Source organism: Harmonia axyridis, chromosome 3, assembly GCF_914767665.1.
Source record: "Harmonia axyridis chromosome 3, icHarAxyr1.1, whole genome shotgun sequence".
Lineage (NCBI taxonomy): Eukaryota > Metazoa > Arthropoda > Insecta > Coleoptera > Coccinellidae > Harmonia > Harmonia axyridis.
This window is the reverse complement of record NC_059503.1, coordinates 27,711,634-27,730,870: the sequence shown is the minus strand read 5'-3', so window position 1 is coordinate 27,730,870 and position 19,237 is coordinate 27,711,634. Positions and strand designations below refer to the sequence as shown.

Below are 19,237 nucleotides of genomic sequence, written 5' to 3'. Positions count from 1 at the left end.
TAATGCTTAAAGTGACACTCTTGGCATTAACCAACAGTGCAGGAATTATGATTATGTACAGTTGTAGAATATGGTAAAGTTTTCAACTAGAGAAGTTATTGAGATATATATCTTTTTCATATCAGAGTAACTCGGTGCAGCTCAACATATGGACTTCCAATAGGAATGATTCAATTTGAAATGGTTATATGTAATGGCAACACTGTATTATTTTTGACATTTGTTCACAGTATGCTATTAAATCATGGAAAGAATTTAAGAATAATCTTTTAATTTAAACGACTCACTATTCGACGTTTTGTAGAAAAACTTGAGTGTCGTCCATGAATTCTTCTTGAATTTCTCTCAGCTCTCACAAATGAGCACCGAATTTGATAAAACAATTTATCAATTTCTAAGTTTCGTTGAAACATTTATCTTTCCATGATGGCATAACCTATTGACATCAGAAATATCAGAAAATGTTCCCATTATAACCATTTTAAATTGTTAGTATCATTCCTATTCGAAAACTCTTTTTATCCCTATAACTAGCACTTTTTCGGGAAAAATCTAACTAGTCAATTTTTAATTTGGAGATACATCTGGTAAGTGTGAATTCGTGGGTACACGATCATCCACCACTGAAAGGAAGTGAAACCCCCAAAAAAATCAAACAATCAAAACAATCTGTTTGACGGTCGTTTAGGTGTGAAAAACCTGTTGGAAGAGATGGGTGAAAAGAACGTTCCTGTGGGGGTTGCCATCTCGCTTCAAGGAACGATTTTACACTCACAAATTTGCAATCAAAAAGTGTCCTCTAAATAAAAATTGTCCTGCCTCGTCGTTCTCGGAAAAAGCCTACTCACGGAAATAACGGCTGAATTCTTTTATGTGGGCCATCCTATATTTTCTGTTTTGGACAATTAAAAGTTTGTTCTTTCTACCACATAAAAATGTCACATTTTAAAAAGTGCGGAAATTTGGCCAATTAATCATGCTTATCTAAACAGGTTTAATTAATTTGAGTCAACAATTTGAAATCAACCTTTACGATTTCTACAGAGGTGACGAATGCCAAAAGGTATTTCGCGGCGATAGTAAGGTTATCGATCGCGACGTTTTTGCGCATATTTCTTCGAACCCTGACTAGATTTACGACCGTTGCTGTTTAGGGTTCACCGGAAACCGCGAAACATCGCGGTTTGGTCGTAAAAAGAAGTACGGAAAAGCGCACTACAGGCGAGAACAGAAGAATTATCATTCTATGAATTCGACGAAGTAAATGGGGTGACGTAATTGTGTTGAAACGGAGATGAAGTTAATCGCGTTCTCACAATACCAATATCTCGATACCCATTCAGAACAATATATTCGCTCCGTACACTTTCCATACAAGCATGAAATCAATTAATTATTGATTTCATTGAGGAATTCTACTCGAGAGCATTCATCGCTCAAGGAACATGGGATCACTTTGTGAGGCACCGTAGGGATCATTTGTGTTGAAATTGAATTTTGAAATTTTGAACATATCCCATGGAAGATTATTATGTATTATGGAGAAAAATTCATGCTCTTTGGATAATCTTACAAATTTAAACTGGGTCATACTTTCATGAGTATCCAACAAAGCAACAAACAATATTTAGGACCACTTTTGGGACTAAAGTTATTTCTCATTTTCGGCCTGTTTCTAATCAGCCCAATCAGCAAAAATGCGAAGTAAACAATGATCATTTGGATTGAGTTCTTGCACGAACTTTATTTTATAGCCATGAAGCTAAGCTCCTACGGGAAATTTTCCACGTAGACGAATGACAAAGGCCAACAAGTTGAGAACGGCGACGTATCGACATTTCTATATTATTTCTATACTAGATAGATGAAAACTGATATCGATGCCTGAGGACCAAGATTCATGGGAAACTAATTGGCGAAACCTCACCGTTACATAGTTAACGGGTGTTTTTCAAAAATGTTCATCTTCGAAATATTGCTGTAACTTTCCATCTGTCGACAATTTTTCATTCCTGCACAAAAATAAATATTATTGCATCAGTTCAAATTTACATTCTGGGTAATAATCTCGAGAGATCGAGAGTTCGACTCCCCCACAGAGATTCATTGAAATTACATTTACATTTTTCGCTTTTGATAATTTTATTCTACCATCTGGAATGTTTCGACAAGGCAATTCAAAATTTTCCCTCTCATAGCCCAACCAGTTGTTTTTTTTTCAATTATGGTAGAGGACCGAAGGAGAAATTTGGATCGTCGTTATGAAGGAATCGTTTGATATTTTTTTCTGTTTTCATATTAGTGTTAGTTTTAAAAAAAATTATAATCGTGAAAAAATTCATCAATTTCGGGTGAAATTTTTTTAAATTTTTGTTTCGCTGAAGACGTAAAAAAATTTTTCGTTCGATTTTTGAAAAACTGTTTTCACAAAAATTCTCAGAAAAATTAGCTGATTCAAAAAATGAAATTCAATTTGACCACCGAAACAAAAATTGCAAACGTTGCAGGTTTTCCGCCATTTTGAATTTTTTTTTCAAGGTTCTTTACCTTTTCTGAATTGAGCACTCAAAAATACTCTGATTTGACTTTCCGTAATCGTAAATTCAAAGGTTATACATAACTCACCACACTCAATAGAATGTTGGTCAGAAATGACGTTGCACACCTTGCTTATGCTTTGAAAACGAAGTATATGTCATAAGGCAAAAATGATTCTCCCGGTGTCATCTACATGAATATGTAGGTTTGTTCGTTATAAAATGAAGAATCTATCGGCATTCTTTGTTTTCCTCAATTTGAAATGAGTGTGGAATTCGCCACATTCCTCCCTATTCCAAAAGGTTTTGTGTACCAGAATATGTATTGTCTGGGGACAAAGTAGTAAAATAGCTACTTCTTCTTACTACTCATCAAACTCATTAAAAGAACTACTGTACATTTTTATTATTGCGTACTCTTAATAATTCGAATAATCAGTTATAATATCACAAGAACATAATCAATATTCGATTATACACCGATTCACGAGATGTAGTTCGAGATACATCACAGGAGCCCAGCTCGAGTGGTGTTTCGATAACTACGTCGAGTAAAGAGGTTCGTATAATCGAAATATATTGTCTATGCTCGATTTGGTGTTCGTTATACGATTATATAACGGATAATTTCAATAACTATAACCAAAGCACTTAATTTTGCTAATTCAATAACATTTCACTGAGCTTGACTTTTATTTTTGGCGAACATCCAAGAATATTACTATGGAAATGATCACAATATGGTAGGAGGAGAAACACCAAAACGAATATACCACGTCGTCAAGTAGCATATCCCTTCATCAATACGCCGTTACTATGGGAAATTCACGGATTCTATAGGTTCATCAGAACATGAGTTACATAATCTATATAATTATTATTTTCACTTTGTACCGTGAGGCGTGTGCTGACAAAAGTGAATTGACGCGTCGAGTATAATTTAATATGTAGTTTACAATCGACTCGTCGATCGTCTAACCAGCTTTCCTACGCTCGATATTTCCAAGAAAACAATGATGAAAAATTCGCAATGTTCCCTTTCATCAGAGTCTCTCGATATCCAAAAAGGGTTTACGTTCTACGCCCTCCTATCAAGTATCGGGCCATCTTCCAATCGCTCCCCCAACGCGTCATCAGATACCCCCGTGCCACGTCAATTACTTGCCTAACGAACAATGCTTCCGATTAACGTTTTAACGCGGGTCGACTCGACTCAGTCAGTCACCTGTCATTGCATCAAGTCGCCGCGTTTCGCGAGACGACCACGCGACCCTCGGAATTATTAAAATAGAGGCGAGGCGCGCGCGAGGAAGTCGGGATAATGGCGATGAATAATGGAGGCCTTCGGGGACCGGATCTCGTGAAGTTTCCTCGGTCTCTCTTAATCCTTCCAGGACCTGCCCGTCATCGGGCATTATGCAGCGGCGGTATTAGTCGGGCAGAAGTCGTAAGTAACGTCATAAGGGGGATTTGGCTGCGTTCTACCACGTCTCCCGGTTTATTTTGGAGGGCACCGATGCAGCCGGGATCGTAGTTTTTCGATCGCCGTCGGAGCTAAGCCGGGTTCGTTAGTTTGGCGTTGATTTACGAGTTGACATCCCCGGATTGCATGTCTACTACGAAATATGATGAGCTTTAAATTAGGACGATACATTTTTGTTTCAAAAGTATACAGGGTGGGCTTTTGAAAACGAAACAGATGAGATAATAGACGAAAAGAATTTATTTTGAAAAAATACGTCAATTTTCGATTTGAATGGGACAACTTTCAAGTTCAAATTCACAACCATATCATTTCAACCATAGATTAATGAACATATATAGAGGAAGTATACTCAATTTTTACATGTCTCCAACATGGTTAAATTATGTTGTCGGATTGTGATATATTTTTGAATCATTTTTGAAGCAAATTGAGTGAAATATCGTATCACTGATATGTTTTCAATTTCGCGCGATTCATGTTAAATTTGATAATTCATGTTGGGGACAAAATTTGCTTACTGAAAATGACATATATGCTCCCTCTAACCAGGTCAATTACTCTCTATTATTGTCTTTTCTATTCGAAATTTAGAGGTTGAAGTTGTTACACTAAGGGCTGAAACTATATGGATGTAAATTTGATCTGAAAAGTTGTCCCCTTTGAATGAAATCGACGTGTCCGAGAATTTTTCCGAAATGAGTTTATTTCGCCTGTTATCTCATTTGTTTCATTTTCAAAAGCCAACCCTGTATAGGGTGTTCCTAAATTGGAGGTACGAAGGAAAATGAGAGATTCTTTGGACAATTTTAAGAAAAGAAAAGTCTTATAAGTATGGAACTGTGAACACCTTTTTTTACGAGATACAAAGTGTTTCTAGTAGTCCTACTTTTTTTGTGATGATTATACCACTTTATTGAATCTTTATCAATCTTCGCTACAGATAAGGTAAATGAGAACCAAAACATATAATTTATTCATCACAGCTTATTAACTGGATCTTAATAATAATTAGGATTATCCTGAGGATTACCAGAGAATTGTTGAAATATCTGTGCCATAATTTGAGTTCAATATCTTGAGAAGGGAAGGCGATATGAGAAAAAAAAGCTTGTTAAAAAATCAAACTTTAAAACCCTGTATCTCGAAAACAAATCGTTTGCTGGCCCATGTTTATGTAGGACTATTTATTCTAACCCCAATTTAGTAACTTCCTGTAGAAGATACTGGGTTGAATCAGGTGTGTTCAGAAATTAATTCTCCAACTTGATTTTATAGCTGAAAGAAGAAGTCATGACTCAACAACTTTTTTAATTTTCCGAGAAAAAAAGTCCAACTCAATTTTTTTTTTGTGGTAAGAAAATATCAAGATGATTGTTTTCGCTTATAATTATAAACCTCATTCCACACATTCGCACAATATTCGAGGGTATCTAGTTAATGAAATCTTTCAAAGAAGTCAACCAAATTTATTATCGAAACGGTTTCCAGAGCGCACGTGAGACCATAAAAATTTGTTATCAGATGAGGACATTCCGCATCATTCCTTTAACAAGGTTAAAAAATTACGCGTGTTTCTCTTCACGATCATCACGAGATTTATTGTTAAATGAAGTCAAGAACAGTTACGTTCCTAACTTTAGAATGGTAACCCAAATGTTATATTTTTGATGCAGCCGTACTCTTCTCTTCATTTTTATTTCGAAATTATCAAACGCGTGGTGGATAGCTTCGATAGAAGCTAAGTCAATTTGTCAGTCCTAGCAGCTTTCAACCATGCATGTTAAAAAAAAAACAGCTTTGAGAAAGGGAGCTTTAGAAGAATGTCAGCAAACGAATCTTCGTTCTGTCTAGGTATGCCCGATAACCGTATACAGGGTGGCCACTTTTTCAATGGGATTGTATTGGTAACTTTTAAACCATAAGAGTTAGAAGGTCGGTCAAATGGAGAAAAAGTTGTATGCATAGAAGCATTATCAAGCAGTTTAAACAAATCGAGATTATCAGGGCCGGTTATTGAGATATCATAAAAAAAGTAAATTATGTCATTTTGGTTTTTCTTTTTTTCCCACTTTATTTCAAATATTATCAAAAAATGTTACAGGAATTTTTTATTCGACAATTAATCGTTCTCAATTTGACGTAATCAGATTTCGTATCCAACGTTTCGTGCTCTCTGGACCACCCTCAACCTCATTTTTTGCAATACGGACCTGTATATTTTATGACACTTTTCGAAATAACTTTTAACGCTGAATTCAACGATATATCATACAATGTCATTCAAAGTTGATTTTCAGGTGATTTTGACCCTTATCCAATTTTCTTTGGGTCGGATCTGTAGTGAATGCAATTTATCAAAAACTGCTGTTAATAAAATAGTCAAGAGACGCGAATACAATGATTTTAAATTTGAATACCAAGCCTTGCAAAACTTATATCGTAATGATATCAAAATAAACTTCGATTCTGGAACAAATGACAAATCCAACAATAGTGATTTCTCGCGAGAAGATTGAGAATGTATTGGAAGGTATTCAGGAAGACGAAATGAGCAAATGTATAAGGAGTATGGGTTCCAGAACCGTTAAGTGCATTTTACAAAATGGTGGACATTTCGAACACTTACTTCATTCATTTTCATTTACTTTCGAATAATCATTCGATTTTTCTTTCATTAAATGATAATTCGTTTAATTATTATGAATTGAAATATGTAAATAATTATTACTTGTTTCTTGATTTGATTCTGATATGTTCCATTCAGTTCAAGATTCTCATCGAAATGTATTGCTTGATGTTAATTAAACTAAAGGTATCGAAATGTAATACAGATCCGACCCAAAGAAATTTGGATAAGGGTCAAATCACCTGAAAATCAACTTTGAATGACATTGTATGATATATCGTTGAATTCAGCGTTAAAAGTTATTTCGAAAAGTGTCATAAAATATACAGGTCCGTATTGAAAAAAATGAGGTTGAGGGTGGCCCAGAGAGCACGAAACGTTGGAAACAAAATCTGATTACGTCAAATTGAGAAGAATTTACTGTGGAATAAGAAATTCCTGTAACATTTTTTGATAATATTTGAAATAAAGTGGGAAAAAAAGAAAAATCAAAATGACAGAATTTACTTTTCTTATGATATCTCAATAACCGGCCCTGATAATCTCGATTTGTTTGAACTGCTTGATAATGCTTCTATGCATGCAACTTTTTCTCCATTTGACCGACCTCCTAACTTTTATGTTTAAAAGTTTCCAATACAATCCCATTGAAAAAGTGGCCACCCTGTAGATGTCAATGTGGAGAGAGACGTGATATTGGGTTAACTATTGAATGGCATGTATACAGGAATGTTGGAATAAGTATCAGGGAAGCCTATGGTAGCCGATCATCACTTCCCTCCATTTGAAACAGTATTACAGCTGCTCGTTATGTTAATGATGACTTAACTGCTTCATTCTAGATAACTACGTCTTTTTTCAGTAAGACAATGGCTCTTCAAACCTTGAATTTAATTGGATTCAAGTTTTATTGAACAAGTATCGGATCCGATGAGGTGTTAATTGTAGCAAAAATTAAATTTTGGTTTTCACGACATCCATCCACCATGTTATTAATTAATATTTTCTCTAGAAGGCGAAATTCTCAATTAAACGAAATGATCCAACAGGTTGAGAGATGAGCGAGGATCTAATATTCACGAGCGAAATACAGATACACGAAAATCCTATCAATTATTTAGGTTATCGCGAAATGAGCGGTTTTGATCTATCGTCAAATTGGCTAGCAATTAGTTTCATGACATACTCCGAACTCGAAGTTAACAGATGCAATCTCTCGAACTGCTGGATTCGGAGCGTTAAATTTGCCTCCCGATCCCAGATTTAGAGTTCCAATAACCTGTTACTGACCTAGCGGCTCTTTGACATCCGTCGGTGTGCAAGCCACCCCTTGATCTTGAAAGATCAAAGGGACCGCCCGCGACCGCGGCTGTTTGGAGGGGTTTTGGATGGGGGAGGGCGAATGGAAGACCCCAAACTCGGCGGTACTCGAGCCGAGAACCCTTCCGCGAGTGGGGGGCACTTGCACGTAATCGATTTCACGCCGGGCGGTGATCGGGACGTCTCAGGAATGCTGAACGAGGGGCGCGTCAAGGAAGACGATACTCGACGTTGGGTTTTCGTTGAGGGTTGATGAATGGAGATTGAGAATGGTTCAAAGAGGGTTGTCCGCAGTTTTTTGACGAATGGTGACGTGTTCAAGTATTGATATGGTATTTCTTTGTTGGAATTTGGTTGCGTTTGTAATCAGGATTATGCTTTACCATTTCTACTTGTCGTCCGCAGGTTTTTGACGAATGGTGACGTGCTTGAGTATTTATTTTTTAGGAGTTTGGTTACGTTAGTTTTTTTTTGTCTCAATAAATTTTATATTCCAGTTCTTCTTCAGAATCCTCTATTATTATTTTTACTTGAATGAATATAATATTTAGAAACTATTGTTGATATCTCTTGGAGATGCGAAAACTGTCATTTCATGAGACGAAATTTATACAAACGTTTTCAACTTTCTTCGTGAAAATGTAGAAACGAATGAAATTTTTTTGACGAATCATTTCAAATTTATGATGTAATGATATAATGAAGCACTGTGAACGAAATAATTTAGAAATTCTTTCAAACGATTCTCGGGACTTTCTTGGCAGACTGAACTGTAAATTTCGTATGTAAATATGTACCTATATCGTTTGGGTATCTGCTTATTGTGACTCTGCGACAAGGACAGCCAAAAACACGTCTAAACAAGCTTATCTCAAAGGCATTGTGCGTTGCGTTCTTTTTGAACATTTCATTAACCTAGATATCTTCATAACTTTCACCTTTTTTGTTATTACCATAGAAAGAATAAGCTGCGATGTTTTGTTTTTAAACTAAAGAGGTTGAAAAATTAAATTTTTGCTGTCGAAAAAGAGCTCGATTATTTGTTGTTCCTCCAAAATTGCTCGGTTGGGCTCATCCCTGAAAATCTTCTCGCTGTTCTTTCAGTACCTGACCAATCAAAAATTAATGTCAGGTAGCATCGAGGGAAGCATGTTTTGTTTTAAGTCCTCTTAAATAACATTTTTACATTATATGTATTAGGTTAATTGAATCTAATTTATCGAGAAGGCGGTTGGCCTATTGATACACACCCACATTAAAAAACAACAAATCATCGTAACATCCGGTTACTGAGTAAATTAAAATTCGATCAACCCCTATGCGAATCATGCCATATGTTATGATTTAATTACTTTTTTCCTTAAGAAATCTTCGATTTCACGGATAATTGATGGGATTTTTTATGTTCACCAGGAAACTTGCTACCTGAAATGAATTCTCAATTGATAGTTTTAATAACTTCCGTATAAATAATATTTAGAGGCTCTTCCAAAGTGGAAAATTCACAAAATCATTCACATAGTTATTTTTCCATAGAAGAGGATTTCAATGAATAAATAATTTTAAATCTGAAACCAAAATAGAAAACATATTTTTATGCGTTTATTCTACAAGACTTCATCCTGAAAGCTTCCTTCTCAGCAGTCATGACAAAAATTATACAACAATTATCACGCTGAGGTCTAGAAAACTGAAGTTATTTGATTCAAAATCCTAATGCAATAAAAGTTATAATAATATTCACAATCATTCCCGGGAATCCATTAATCGAATTTCTAGTACCTTCGCAATAAATTTTCATGAAAGGAGGATCATAATTGGCAAACGACTTTTAAAATCTAAAAAAAAGTAATTTTTTTCTTTTTGGCTTTAACATGATCATTCTGAATAAAATTAATTTTAGTGTGAAGTTTTCCATAACGAAAAGACATATTCTTCTATTATCATTTTTTTTCTACTTCTGATGGTGTCCAAGTTATAGCTTCGTCGGTCCATAAAATTAGCATAAAAAAGTAATTAAAGATAATCCAATATCGCTATTAGAATACTCAATCCTTTTAAAAAATAGAATTATTCTTCCTCGTTTCTCGAGAAATGCCTTGCACAGAGCAAAAGCAGTGTTGCCACGATTTCTTTTTGTTCATTCAAACTCATAGTTCTTAACGAAGGGATGTGCGAAATAAGACTGCTACCGAATCAATGATTCTGTAATTGAATTTGCTCACAAATTCTGTGGTTTATATCAATTGATAGAAAACAGCAAAACCTAGTATCATTTATTTTGTCTATATTTCATTACATCAATTGATATTTATGAAATACCGCTATCGAAGAGAATCGATGGCCATAATTTTATGCATTCATTTGAAACATCAGTTTCATTTTCGAATAGTTTCTGAATGACAAAAGTGAATGTATTCCTCATAATTTAATTGATAAAATAGAAGCTGCCTTGTTGGATTAAAACGTGATCACAGCCGTTTGAACATAATATGCACCTTCTCTTCGTTTTATACATAATAATATTATGTAAAAGTATTGCAATCTAGCTCATTATTCGCGGATTTGACAACGTTCATCCGAATAAATAATATAGTTCATAGAACTTTTAGGTTCACCATAATTGAGTTTTATGTTATATCGTTGGTGTAAGCATTAAAAGGGTATGAGTGCATTAGCCTACTGTGAAACCATTAAATGTTAATAACTCTTTACGTTAGTCAAATCTGGGAGAATGGAAAAGTAAAAAAGTGTTTTATATGATGGCAGGAATCTACAGATCCACTCTGTATCCTCGGTCACTATCGTTGTTCACATTTTCGTGAAAGAAATGAAAATAATTACAGATAAAACGTAATTCAGCTGAAACGAATCAAAACAAAATAAAATGAAGACCAATTTGCCGGCAAATTGAAGACATCTTTAGGATCCCGTCGTGAAACCTTATCAGGGAGGCTTCCTTTAATCACAAGTCGAGACACCCTTCATAATCATTCCCTGAACTTTTTTATTCCTTCATTTCACCTTATTATACCGGAGCTTTAGTATTCGTTCTTCGGAGAAGTTTCCCCCTCGAGAGAATGGCAGTAATTATTACGGATAATTAAAGCGGGGCGGAGGGGGAATTGAATCTCTTCAAACCGCTGTAAATACAGAGGGAGGTTCAGTTTCCGATTAAATTTTTTCGGTGTTTGATGTTTAGATTGAAAATTGGGGTTTTATCATTGTGTGTTTTTCTAGTTTGTCGGCTGACTAACTCGGTGTGCACTTTGTTGAGGCTATGTGCGAGCGGAAATCGAGGATTGGGAAATGGTACAATTCATATGGGAGTAATGGTTACTTTTTTTTGGAAATAATTTTTGCATCCGAGTCTATCGATGATAGTTGAGCATTTTGATATATTCTGGAATTGAAGAATTTGTTGGTCTCCGACTTCTAAATTACAAATTGCTTTTTGTTCTGAACAACTTTGGATTTGTACCTGTCTGTCTGTGTGCTCACACATTTTTGCATCAGGGTGTTCCAAATTAAGTCGGCACCATTGCCAACTCCGTTATTATGGATGCTACGATGTCGGTTAAATGGGCAAACCGGTAGTATTTTTAGTAGCCTTGTCGATGCCGAAAACAGAAAAAATTGACAGTCGCGTTGTCATAATATTTCATAAAATGAAATTTTTTTCAATGAAACACCCTATATTTTTTCATACACTTAGATTCGTAATAACATTCTCAACAACAAAGCTCATTTGACTTTTTTCCGTAAAGGTGAAAATAAGACAGTTGTATTAATAGGAACATTCATAACAAGCGGATGTGATAAAGCGCTATAAAATATCGAGTAAATGTTCAAAAACACCGCCTTCTTGTTGAACACATATTTGGGCCCTTCTATTGACACTATTGATTCACAAAATGAATGAGTCTAGCAAAATGGCTTCAAGATGGAAATTATCGTTCTGTATATTAATACCAAATAGCTTAGTGGTGACAATTGAGTGGTGTGACATGATGATCAAGGGTTTCACGACTTCCCATCCCAGCGCAATTTTTTCTTTCAACACTCTTATTTTACTATTAGTAACAAAATATTGTCATTCGTATTAGTACAAAAAATGGGTGTTTGGACAATCATGAGGTTTTATTCGCCAAAACAAAGAAATTTTTTGTACTAGTGAAAGAAATAAATATTCCCAAATAAGTCGCTCATTTTCCACTTTAGGAAGAAAGGTGATATGAGCTTTGTTGTTGAGAATGTTATAACGAATCGAAATGCATGAAAAAATATGTGTTCCATTGAAAAAAATTTCATTTTATGAAATATTATGATAAAGCGACTGTCAATTTTTTTTCGGCATCGAGAAGGCCACTAAAAAATGTTATCAGTTTACTCATTTGATCGAAATCGTAGCTTCAATAATAACGGAGTTGGCAATGGTCCGATTCAATTTAGAACACCCCGTAGTTGGTCCCATAGGAAATTAATTTTTCTCTGATAAATTTCGGTATTAGCTGTATTGTTTTAGAGTGTGGTAAAACAATCACAATCCTTGTATACAATTAACCTGCTGAGATCATATGGAAAACTATATTGCATTTTATCTATTAATACACGAACACTTGGACCTGTTGAATCCTCGACATTCTCTTCAAGATATAAGAGGAAATGGCTCTCAGTCTATATATTGTATGTCTTGAGAAGGGTGGCTTTTCCGAAGGATGCCTAGAATATCCAGATGTAGACAATTACTTGATCCGTGTTCCGAAGCTAATCAACAAATTTTACGCTGTTGTTTATTATTTCCTCACATAAATTTGAAGTGTTATATTATGTTGTTAATTAAATTATCCCAGGGTTATTTACGTACTCCGTATCAAATATTCAAAATTTAAGGACGCTCTTATGAAAGAAGGACTTTGTTGGGAGAGATATTTTACTGCATAATATTCAAGAAATAATTTTTGAGCGCTCTTATCGAAATAAAAAATCCTGAATTTTCCTGACCACAAAACCGACTGAATTGAGATTTTGGGTCTAGATATGAAGAACAATTTAGAGCTTCATGCGAAAATTCCAGAAGAATTTCGTGTAATAGAACATAGAACCTAATATTTCAGTAACAGATCCAACCTAGTTGAGATCAGGAAGATATGTATACATGGTGGGCTTCAAGGTCTATTAGCTAATCCCTAAAATATATAATCGCATTGTACACATAATAGGTGCCACACATTTTTATGTGCATCTGACGGCAAAATGCGGAATCAAAAGAAAGAACATGGGAAGTATTTAATTTGTAATGCTATACTAGCTTAGTAAGACGAATAATCTTTTACGAGGCTGCCGGTATATTCCAGGTCAAAGCGATGTGAAAAGAAATCCGAGAAAGCATTCAATTAACCATAAAATTCTATGTAAGGATCAATCTTAAACTTATCAGAATCGTAATCCTATAATTATGTATTTTGCACATATTCAAATTTTCTTTTCTAATATGTTCCATGTCCAATTAAGTAATGTAGACTTATGGATATCATAATTCATAGGCAACGTCTCGCGCAATGTGTAAACAGAGATTACGATGAGAACCGAGACAAGAATGCAGCCATGTTGCCATTCTACGTCAAGAACCTACCATAACCGTTCGATCGTCCGTAATTCCTCGAGAATAACCTGTTCCCGCGTATTTTTCGCACGAACCGGCAATAGTGCCCCTCCGAAAGTTCGGGAAATGTTTACTCGGAATATTAGGAATCGCATAGGGGACCATAAGGGTCTTCTACCTGAGCCCCCGAATCTTCCGAAAACGACAATTTAGAACACGCCGCAGGGTTCTTCTGGTTTTGTGGGGGTCTTCGGAGCGTAACAGCACGAGGCCTGTGTAATCCACTGCCGGAGGACCAGAGAGGACGACGTGTCTTCGCTCAACGTGAATTCCCCGGTTTCCGACGGTTTCGTTCGAGTTTCTCCACGTTTTTTTTTACTCCAAGACGGGCCTCGAGTGATTTGTTTTGACGTGGCGTTTACAGAAAACGAAGCAGGATAGCTCCTTGTTCATTACGTCTAACGCTGGATGATGGATAGGATGTGGTAAACAATTACGGGAGTTATTTCATCGTCATCTTGAAGTGTTGTGATGTGTTCTTTCTGCTCCAGGGAATATTCCCGAAGTACCCGACCGTGTGTTTTTTCTGTTGTTGTGAGAAAGTGAGGTTGCGAAGATGAGAGGGGGTTGTTGGAATAATTGTGTTATCGCAGAGAATTTTCAGGAAGATACGTCTAGTAAGTGAGTGAAATAAGTGCACTCAATAATTTGTGTGCTTTTGTACTTTGTTAGGTAAACATTATAGGGAACACGTCGGTATTTCACTTTACACTTGGGCTTCAGGTCTGTTTGATTGTTATTTTTGTCGGCGAATTGTAATGGTATCATTCTCAAATATCTATAATATGGTATGGTTCGGTAAATAAAGAGAATGCCATTAACTTAATGTAATTTTCCTATCTCGTAAATCGCACAAGTATATGATGTGAGAATTCAACCAATTTCGTTAAAAAATAATATCATCTTGAGCATTTTTCTCGTAGATAAAATTAACCAATTTTATTGAGCAGGTGTGAATGTAACTTAGGCTGTCCAAAGCTTCGCCTATAAATTATCTTATATAAGGCCTGGAAATCACATCGGTTGATATCGCGCACCGAACCTAATTCTTATTAGAAATTAAACTTTTAGTTTGAATTTCACATATTATGGACAATTGTCGATATTGAATGTGTTAAAACCGTCGTTTTTTATTTGCCAAATGAATGCATAGCAATATAGGTATTGAAGATACCTGATTTGGCGTATATTTTGGACATTTTTTTCTCTTAGGATATTCTATACTTCTTAACTTCAGTTCTCTGGAAATGTTATCTTTGGAAACACCGTCACCGTGATAATTTTCCCAATGACTTTCCAATTTCATTCTTGGCATTTCTGATCAACCGATTTGCTTTATGTCAAGTCAACAACCTAGGTCTTCAACTCTTCAGAAGATATAGACCTTCCTCATATCTTCAAAACTGGGCATCTTTAATTTTAATTTTTTTCATACACTTGAAATTTGTGCAAAACTTTTGACACATTCGTTATGTGATTGAAAATTATAAATTGTTATTTATGAATCGATCAACACCCAATTTGAGACAGATAAACAACTTGGTACAACTGTAGGTACAATGAACAAAAGTAGTTTATTTTCTCTAAACATTATCCTTTTTTTCTTAATTAGATTGACGCTCCCAAGCGAAATACAGTATAATTGCAGCTGTAGAAGAATCACAGCAGAACATCGGTAACAATTATTCGTAGGGAGATGTTAACAGCGTGATTGCTTTGACCAAGAAACCCATTTCATCCTTCATTTCCATTTCAACGAACATCAACGCCCCATGAAAAACGTTTCTCGAAATGACAATCGTATAAACGGGACGATAAAACGCTGTCTATAGTGTGGGAGGCCGACGATCCCAATTCTAGCGGCGTACGCGACCGCCGATGTAACCTGAGACGTTCCCCATTGTTTATTCATCAACTCCACATGTCGCAATCGACCCATTCAAAGGTTACGTGCCCCGTGCAGTCCGACGAAAAGTCCGTGACCGATCCAGATCGATGCTTGTTGTCATTCGGCAGGTTTCGGAATCGATAATGAAATACACTGCTCAACAATTGATAGGGATCACTCACTTGTTCTAAATTTATTCCTGAAATATTCGCTCCAAGATTATAAATTTAGTCAGATATCAGAGTATTTTCAATTGATAATATGGTTCACTTGAGAAAAGAATGAAAAAATGGAAAGTTGGAGAGAAAAAAAGACTTTATTAGGAACACTCAAAATTCTGTGTTTGAATAACATAAAAATTTTATGATGAAACCACAAGAAGGCTGAAGTTTCGGTTAAGCTAGTACCTAGTTGGTCCCCCACGAGCTCGTCTCAAGCATTCTACCCTACGAGGCATACTTTCGATCAAACGATTTATAAAATATTGGGGCAAATTCGTCCAAATATCCCGTAAAGCGTTAGAAAGGTCCTCCAGGTTATTGATCGGTTTTTCTAAGGTTGACAATTGTCTAGACATCTCAGACCAGACATGTTCCATGCAATTCATGTCTGGAGAGCGAGCTGGCCAGTCCATCCTATCAATAGCATGAGTTTCTAGCGCTTCATTAACCAGACGACTACGGTGTGGACGGGCATTATCGTCAATTAAAATGAAATTCTCGCCCACGGCAGCCGCAAACGGAACAATTATGGTTTCAATAATCATATCGTGATATCTCTGGCTGGTCATGGTGGTGTTCTGCAGAACAACCAACTCTGTGCGTTGGTTCAAACAAATGCCTCCCCATACACATATAGAACCTCCACCAAAAGCTGTTGTGGGTACCATAAACTGTTCTGCATACCTTCGACCTCTTTCCCTCCAAGCAAGAATACGTCCATCGGAGTTGACCAAACGAAATCTAGACTCATCCGTAAATAAACATCGGCTCCAATCTTCAAGTGTCCAATTGCGGTGCTCCTCAGCCCATTGCCGTCGATGAACCCGGTGTTCCCTATTCAAACGGGGATGTTGTACCCTCCTACGTGCTCTCCAACCACGAACATATAGTCGTCGTCTTACAGTCTGGTTCGAAATTAGAACTCCTGTTGCAACTCTCAGTGATCTATTGAGCCGCGACTCCGGGTAAGTGGGATTTCTCCTAGCATTGAGGATCAAAAGACGATCTTGGGCAGCTGTTGTACTTCGCTGCCGACCTCCCCCATGAACATAAGCTACTGAGTCGTTTTGGATGAACCTATTCCAAGCCCGACTCACGACACTTTGCGAAACATTCAACCGCCGGGACACTTCTCGCTGGGACAAACCTTCCTGTATCCACCGTATGATTTGGTCCAGTTGCACAGGAGCCAAACGTCTTCTCGGCATGACTGATAAGCTGATATTGTTCTCATTTCTTCAATTATTGTCACCTTATGTGTTTGAACGAGAGAAAAAAACAGATTTAATAACAAATACCACATTGCTTTTCAGTCCACCTGTAACAGCCTACAGATAATAATCGATTTTGTGAACAAGAGCCGATGAAGTGAGGAAGACTTTGATATAATCAACTCAAAACATCTTACTTTTTCCTTAGATAACATATAATGTACAGATATTCACGAGATAACTTGAAAAAAATACAAATGAAGAGAAGTTCATAAGTGATCCCTAGCAATTGTTGATCAGTGTATTAACGGGCTCTATCCAGTCGAGACGTCTCGTAGCAAAAACCGCCTCGGAACAATTACGGAATATTGTTAACGCAAAGAGCGAAACTCGCAATTGATGCGTAACGCCAACGGGGAGAAAGACGTTCACGTAATACCGGTGATTGCCTAATAATAGCATGGGACAGTTGCGATGAGAACATTGTAATGACAGTTTGATGGGTGATTACTGAGAAGAAATGGGAGTTTTATTCGTTACTCTAGAGAGAGTATTAGGGGGTTCGACAATGCGGAAATACCCTCATTCTTTGGAATAGTTGAAATGTTGTATGCACTTTAATTATTTTACTTTCCCTATCTGATTGAGTCGTTCAGTCCTCTATAGGGTCGTAAGTGGATTAGGAAGATAAATGGTCCGATTTCTTATCAGATTGCAGTGATTGAACATTATGTATCAACGCATCGACGCGACGCCCTTTTATTTTAATGTATTATTGATCACAAAATTTTTATTAAATTTTTTGGCCAATTATGCAAAGGCGTTTCAACTCTTTTAAGCTCTTATTCAAAACTATGTTGAATGACTCTCCTGAAAAAGTAATTACCCTGTATGAAAATCTGTAAAAATCTTTTGAAATTTATCTTGTGAAACATAATTTTGGATGATTTAGTTAGAGCAATACTTGCAATGGTATAAGTTTTTTCCATAATCAAAATCTCTGAAATATAAACAATAATTCATTCGAAAAACTCATGAACGTTTTGTTCATTTTCCTCTTTTCAATTTGAAACCTTTGGATATTATTACTACAAAACTTTTCAAAATTACATATAAAAAGAATTTTTACCAATAAAATGGTTCGCTTTTACAATCTTACAATATAATTTAATGTAGTTATTTGAAGTACACGAACAACTGAAATCATCATACATTCACAAGACATATGAATTTAAATGGATTGAACTATAAAACAATTTGTTGAGCTCGATTTTGATTGAATAGTTGAAAATACAATCTTTTCATAAAAATTCCATACCTCGAAGCGTGAATAAAAATAATTTCGGAAGATTGAAATTTTTAATACCACAAATATTTTTTTAATAGTTTAATCTATTTTATTTGGCCCGGTTGTATTATACCTATGTCTAAATTATTTTCTGAATAACTTGGATAAGAGCCAATTCCTTAGTTGTTTCATTGTATATTAATATATTTGTCTGAGCAAACTTTGCAACTTTCAAATTCTGATGTATTGTCATCGTCATGCCAAAATATTCAACATATATGTGAAAAATATGCTTATATAATCAGTACAGTAATGTGGAAAATAATAAAGATTTTATAGCTCAATCTGGATTGAATCATTCAAACGTTGTTTATCAATAAACAGTGTAGACAAAAATAATGAAAATAAGGATTAATGTGAAAATTAAAACTAACATGGAGGACCAAAACTAATTGATCGAACAGGTGCCTTTATCACTTATCTGGAAAGAATTTAGACTATTTCGAAATTCGAAAGTAGTCGGCCCAAAATCACAAAAAAATTATTTCCCATTGTACATTTGCCCCCCTTCCATTAGGTTTGTTGTGACGTCAGCTGACATTAGCCCATTGTCATTTGATAAATTGCACCCATAGAAACCGTACTGTATCGTTTTTGAGCCATGGAGACATTAGTTCTCATCGGTAGTTATCTTCATAGCTTTGCATTTATAATTACCCATTGCAAGGGAATAAAGTGATGAGTGAAGGGATCAGTGTTGTGAGATGATTCTGCGTCCAAGGGACGAAGTCAATTGAGGTTAGTTATATTATAACAAAAAGAATGAGGATGGTGCTGGTCAGGTGCTTTTGATCGCTCGTCCATTTATGCACCAATTGCAATTACCTGAGGGGTACACATACAAACAGCATTTGTTGCTTCTGTGGATTTTCTAATGTTTATTTACATAATGTTGTCTTGTTATTCTTATTGTTATATTTTATGTGAGTAAATGA

General features: G+C 35.8%; 1 protein-coding gene across 4 annotated transcripts in view; it reads left to right on the top strand.

Moving 5' to 3' along the window:
* The window catches only part of LOC123674872, a 92,440-nt gene that overhangs the window by 50,284 nt on the left and 22,919 nt on the right, over positions 1-19,237 (top strand). The window contains exon 1 of one of the 4 annotated variants that reach the window (XM_045609997.1): positions 13,856-14,251. The exons of 2 other annotated variants lie outside the window; for them this stretch is intronic. The gene's annotated coding sequence lies outside the window, so the exon portion shown is untranslated. Of the gene's footprint in view, positions 1-13,855; positions 14,256-19,237 lie in introns of those variants that run through there. One more of the 4 variants, XM_045609998.1, reaches the window with a different exon arrangement.